Raw genomic sequence first — 6,370 nt, forward strand, 5'->3', positions numbered from 1 at the left:
AGCATCCCCTCAGTGGGCCCTGTAGGAGCCCGGGGGAGAGCCACAGGACACTGCTCTATTGGTGGGAAAGGCCAGGGTTTTAGGTAAAGCGGGACGAGAACACAGACTTGAACATGCAAAACCGTCATTTAGACAGTTTGCCTCCCATCCATTGCCTGGCGAGCGCGTGGGACTCCCCACATTTAATCCCCAGGGCACCTGCTCCAAATGCCAGCTCGCTGGGGCTCGGGGAGGGCCACGCCTCAGCCACATCAAACAAGCAGTGATTAGTGAGGCCTCGGCAGAGAGCAGCGAGGCTGGGCGTGGTAGCACACACCTGTAATCACCGTGCTTGGAGACTCAAGCCGGAGGATCAAGAGTTCCAGGCTGGCCTGGGATTCCATGGTGAGACTCTGTAAGGAAAGAAGGAAAGGGAAGGGAAAGGAAAAAGGAAAAGGAAAGGGGGGAAGTAAAGATGAGGGGAGGCGAGGGAAAGGGAGGAGAATGGAGGAGGGAGACCCTGCAGGGGCCTCCACCCGTGGCCCTCATGAGGTCATTTAACTGCTGTCCCACACTATGTCTGGTCTGTCAGGCTTCGTCCTGGCTTCTTGGTTTTGTTGTCGCTGGAATCAGAGCAGTATCATTCCCAATTTGCATCTTGTTTTAGATTTCTGCTGGTTTTATTGTTCGGTCAGTACCGAGGTTTGAACTCAGGGCCTCACACCTGCTAGGCCCTTGCACTTGCTTTAGTTTTCCAATACCGTCTTGAATCTTGTCATCATTTCCCCCGCCCCCACCCCCAGCCCTGCCCTGGACCCTGATCCTCCCATTTACCCCTCCCTCACAGCTGGGATGACAGGCAACAGCCACCAGACCCTCTTAGGTGTGAATTCATGTTGTCCTTCCAGCTCACAGCCTAAGCGATCCTAGGCTGGATCCTCGGCACTCCCTGCATGGCGTAGGCTGGACACCTGTCTGCTCTGGGCCTCCCTGCAGAGCTGGCGGGAGAGTCGCATCTGATTGGGCACAGGTGACATGGCCTTGGTCCCGCCCCTCAACCCCCCCCCCCCACCGCTGCAGGCCTGGGGTAGATCTGCAGGCCTGATCACTGCCAGCTGGTGACTTCCAGCTAGCCCTGCCCTGCCCTCCCTCCAGTGAGACAAATAGAGGTTGCTCAAGCCTCCAGTCCTCCACTCCTTTGCTTTTGTGCCTGTCCTGGGACTTGAACTCAGGACATGGGCACTGTTTCATAGCTTTTTCAATCAAAGTTGGTGCTCTACCACTTGAGCCACAGCTCCACTTCCAGCTTTTCTGTGGCTTTGAACCTCAGTTCTCAGATCATCTCAGCCTCCTGACTGAGCATCGGAGGCCCAGGAGGCTCTTTGGGGAGGGTGGCCGGGGCACGCTTTGTATTATTTATATAATTATAAATAGTGACCAGTTACTGGAACTTGCCCAAGGCAGAGAGAAGCTGGTCCCTGGATGGATTTCCAAGTCTGCATTGCTGTCTGAGCAACAAACTTAGTGGAGGAACAGAACGAGATGGCAGAGGCCCAAAATCTATTTTAACTTGTCCCCTGCTTGGTGTGGAGGGGGTGGGGCTGGCCCAGGTGGGGACTGGAAGAAGGCCTTAGGAGGAGGGGATTTTCTCATCAGATGCAACCCGGGAGGAGCTCCGGGAGGGAGTATTGATTATTTATTTGTCCACATCAGCTAAGATGTGAGGATAGTATCTTGTGTCATCCAGTCAGACAGAAACAGCCCCAGAGATCCACGGACTGAAGTCTGGAACTTGTGACTCAGTGACCCAGCTCACTGGGAGTTGGGGGGAGATTATTACTCAGTGGCCCAATGTCATTAGAATATTATTGCAGAAAGACAGCATGTAATACAATAAATAAGCTAAACTTGTATTGTTCTAAGTCTGTCCATTGGATGTGCTTTGCTACAGCAATGACAGAAAATGAATGGGGGCCAGGTTTGCATTTGGAAGACCTCAGGGCTGCCGGCAGCTCATGCCTGTAATCCCAGCTACTGAGGATCATGGTTCAAAGCCAGCTTGGGCAGGCTGGATGTGGAGCTGTGTGGCTCAAGTGGTAGAACGCCAGCCTTGAGTGAAAAAGCTAAAGGGCCGTGCCCAGGCCTTGAGTTCAAGCCCAGTACTGGTGCCAAAAAGACACCGGGGTCAGACTTATCCTGAAGGAAGGACACATCCTCCAGTTTGTACATCCAGAGGCTCCTGCTCAGGATGCCCGGATGTGGCTTTTTTATTCTTGTAATATTTTTTGTTGAGATTGGACTCACCCAATTCCCATTTAAAGTGCGCGCATCAAGGGTTTTCAGTATATTTAGAAATGAGCAGCCATCCTCTCAGTCCATCTTTGAGCATTTTGGTTATTTCTAAATATATACCACACCCTCTAGTCATCACTCCACCCTCCTCCAGCCCCTGTGGCCCCCCCTTGCCCCCCCCCCACTCTCTGTGTTTATGGACCTACTGGCTCTCAGTATTTCATATAGAAATATTTCAAACAGAAGTGATGTTCTGTAGATCTGACATTTTCCACATAGCATGTTTCCAGTGTTCATGTGTTTGATAGCATGTGTAAGTATGCCATTTCTGCCTTTTTTGTTTTCGTGCCAGTCCTGGGGCTTGAACTCAGGGCCTGGACGCTGCCCCTGAGCTTCTTTGCTCAAGGCTAGAGCTCTATTACTTGAGTCACAGCTTCATTTCTTTTTCTTTTCCTTCTGGTTCACTGGAGATACGAGTCTCGCTGACTTCCCTGCCTGGGTTGGCTTCAAACTGTGATCCTCAGCTCTGAGCCTCTTCAGTATCTAGGATTACAGGCACGAGCCCTTCTGCACCTGGTTCACCATTCCTTTGTATGACTGAATAATATTCCACTCTGTGGAAACACCGGTTTTGTTTCCCCATTCTGGAGGTGACAGCCTCTTGGACTGCGTCTGCCTTTGTGTATGCAGAGATCTGAGTTCCTGTGCAGGCCATATTGAGAGACACACATTCCCTGGCTGGTGACAGTCTTTCTTCTCTACATATTGCTTTTGCAGCAGGGACCATAGGACCGTAGGGACGGACATAGGATGCTGCCAGCTGAAGTCTCCATAGCAGAGATCACCTAGTTTCTTTTCTTTTTTTGTTGGTTGTGGGGTTTGAACGGGGCCTGAGCGCTGTCCCTCAGCTCTTCAGCTCAAGGCAAGCACTCTACCACTTAAGCCACAGCGCCACTTCTAAGTTTTCTGAGTGGTTTATTGGAGATAAAGAGTCTCACAGACTTTCCTGCCTGGGCTGGCTTTGAACCACGATCCTCAGATCTCAGCCTCCTAAGTAGCTGGGATTACAGGCGTGAGCCACCAGCGCCCAGCATCACCTAGTTTCTTTAAGCATCTTGTCTCCCCCCCCCCCCAAGTTGGAGACGTGGGCCCCGAGGCTGGGCCGGGGCTCACACTGAAGGCTTGAGCTCACAGCAAGGGACAGACCCCATCCCCAGCCTGTGATGCTTCTTGTAGAAATCTGTCACCAAAGGTCACCTGACTGGCAAAACAGAAAAAAAAAATTAGAAACTGTTTTCCATTTGCCTGTCTTGCCGTGGGTTTTCTCAGAGGAATGGCCAGCTGGACTTTCTCCAAGCACTCAGCACTTTTTTGTTTGGGGGGGGGGTCAGTTGTGGGGCTTGAACTCAGGGCCTGGGTGCCATTCTTGAGTTTTTTTTGGTTTTGTTTTGTTTTTGGTTGGTCGTGGGTCTTGAACTCGGGACTTGGGCGCTGTCCCTCAGCTCTTCAGCTCAAGGCGAGCGCTCTACCGCTTGAGTCACGGTGCCACTTCCGGTTTTCTGGTGGTTTATTGGAGATAGGAGTCTCACGGTCTCTCCTGCCTGGGCTGGCTTTGAACCATGACCCTCAGATCTCAGCCTCCTGAGTAGCTAGGATTACAGGCGTGAGCCACCAGTGCCCGGCCTGGCTAACACATTCTAAGTCAAATTCACCTGGTGGAGCCTGAGATTTCCCCCCAGTGATGTCCCACCATGTCCACTCCGAGTCCCTGCACTGAGACCCAGAGAAGCCAGGCCAGAGCCGAAGCTGGGGGCTGCCACGCATGTGGCCATGTGCATGTGGCGATCCTTTCCCTGTCTCCCGTGACTGAGTGGCCCTGGAAGGAAGAACCCTGGGCTATGAAACCTCAGCCTTAGAAAATGAGGGGAGCAGGGTGCGCTCACCTGAGACTTCGTCAGCAACCCCTCCAGGGTCCCGCCATGAGCACGTGGCGCCCATGGAGTGCAGGAGCCGAGAGCATCCGTGGGCCTCGATGGTGTGGCTCACTGACCGGAGGCACACGCAGAAACGGTGCCCCCGCCCCTCAGAGCAGAGAGGATCACACAGCGCAGACCAGGCCAGGCAGGACCCTGGTTCCTTCGCCTCCTCCCGTCCCTCAGCCATCTGGCCTTTGTCTCGGGGTGGGGTGGGGAGGGGGGCATCCTGGCTGAGAACAGTGGCCATCTCTGAGCCCCGATCTGCGTCCAGCACCTCCCAGCCTGGGGCGGCGGTGGGCAGCCGCGCCCATCCCCCCTTCCCTTTTCTCCCCCGCGATGATAAACACAGTGAGGCGCAAAGCTGTGCAGGTGATCATTTGCGACTTGGCAAAGCCGAGCCCTGCCATTTGGGCCAGTCCAGGCAAAGGCCATGCCGCAGAGCCCCAGGGCGCTGGCCATGCTGACTCAGCAGTGCGCAAGGTCTGCTGTCCCTGTCGCTGACTACACCAGCTGGTTTCAGCCAGCTTCAGCCAGCCCTGAACCCTTCTGGGTCCCCTCTCGCAAGAAGAGAGAGGAGGAAGGATATGCAAAGGTGGACTTCCCGTGTCCAGGGACCCCACGTGGTGGGGGTGAAGGACTTGCCTCTCCCCTCTTGGCCGGATCATGTCACGCGTCTAAAGGTGGGCTGTGAAGGACTGAGCCCACCCTACTGCCCCAGGCCCACACGGGTGCCAGGCAAAATCCCAGGTATGGGCAAACTGTGTGAGCAGAGTAAGGCTTTGGGGTCCCCCAGCCCTGAGCAGGATTGACTACCTATGCCTGATGGAGGGGCCTGGGGGTCCAGAAAGCTGGAGAAGCCCCCCTCCCGCCTACCCCACCTGCTCCTTCTCCACAGGAGCTGAGCAGGATGGCGGCAGAGGCTCAGAGTGGATGCGCCAGGCAGCACCTGGCTGCAGACCAGGCCGGAGGCTCCAGTACCGAAGTGCTCCCTCCCCGGAAATCAAGATCCAGTGCCCGGGGACTGATGAACACTCAAGCCTTAGCTCCTGCCGGGGAGTTGGGGTGGCGCATGATGTGGCCCTGGGGCTGCAGGCCAGCAGGGACAGCACTGCATGAAGGGAACAGCCCTGGGACCCCAGTCAAAAGAACAGGGAATCCCAGGAAAGAAGAGGGGGGCAGTGAGCCGGCCCACTCCATGCTGGCACTGCACACATCTCCCATCCAGACAGCTGCAGGTGAGCCTGACATCCAGGCACCAACGACAGATTTAGAGGAAGCACTATGAAGCTGGGGTCTGTGTGTGTGTATCAGTACTGAGATTTGAACTCAGGGCCCAGGATGAAACTGTGTGTATGTGTGTGTGTGTGTGTATATGTGTGAGATGAAGCTGTATGTGTGTGTGTGTGTGTGTGTATCAGTACTGAGATTTGAACTCAGGGCCCAGGTGCTATCCCTGAGCTTTTCCACACAAGGCTGAAGCTCTACCACTTGAGCCACAGTGCCACTTCCGGCTATTTCTGCTTATGTGGTGCTGAGGAATCAAACCCAGGGCCTCATGCATGCAAGGCAAGCACTCTACCACTGAGCCACCTTCCCAGCCCTCAAGTCTTCATTTTGTCCCGGCAAACATTCTCTCTTTCCATCTACACAGACCAAGACAAAATAAATGAAAGCGCAAATAGCTGCATTTTGATTTTAAGGTGACAGGTTGCAGAGTCTAGCGTCACCTAACTGCAATTAGGATTAAAGCAGACAAGGGGCCTGAGAGGCCAGGGGTCCCCAGGCCAGGGCAGCTGGGCGTAGGTGCTATGATAGGATGGTACAGGCTTGGGCCATGGATGTAGGATTGGGCCTGCCCGCGTCTGTCCGTCTGTGGCTGGGCAGGTATAAGCCGTGCCCACTGCCCTTGGCTCCGCCTCATTTTCACACCTGGCAGGTCAGAGCGTGGAGCCTCTGCTCCAGAGGAACCGGAAGCTCAGCAGCCTGAGCATGCCCAGAAGAACCGGAAGCTCAGCAGCGTGAGCATGCTCCGAGGACTCCGCATACCCCACAAGGAGACGCGACGCCACCTTTGTGTCACCGGGCCAGACTTAGTTCCAAGATGAAACGGGGCAGGCTGTTGG

This window comes from Dipodomys merriami, unplaced genomic scaffold, assembly GCF_024711535.1.
Source record: "Dipodomys merriami isolate MVZ:Mamm:240054 unplaced genomic scaffold, mDipMer1.0.p SCAF_995, whole genome shotgun sequence".
Taxonomy (NCBI): domain Eukaryota; kingdom Metazoa; phylum Chordata; class Mammalia; order Rodentia; family Heteromyidae; genus Dipodomys; species Dipodomys merriami.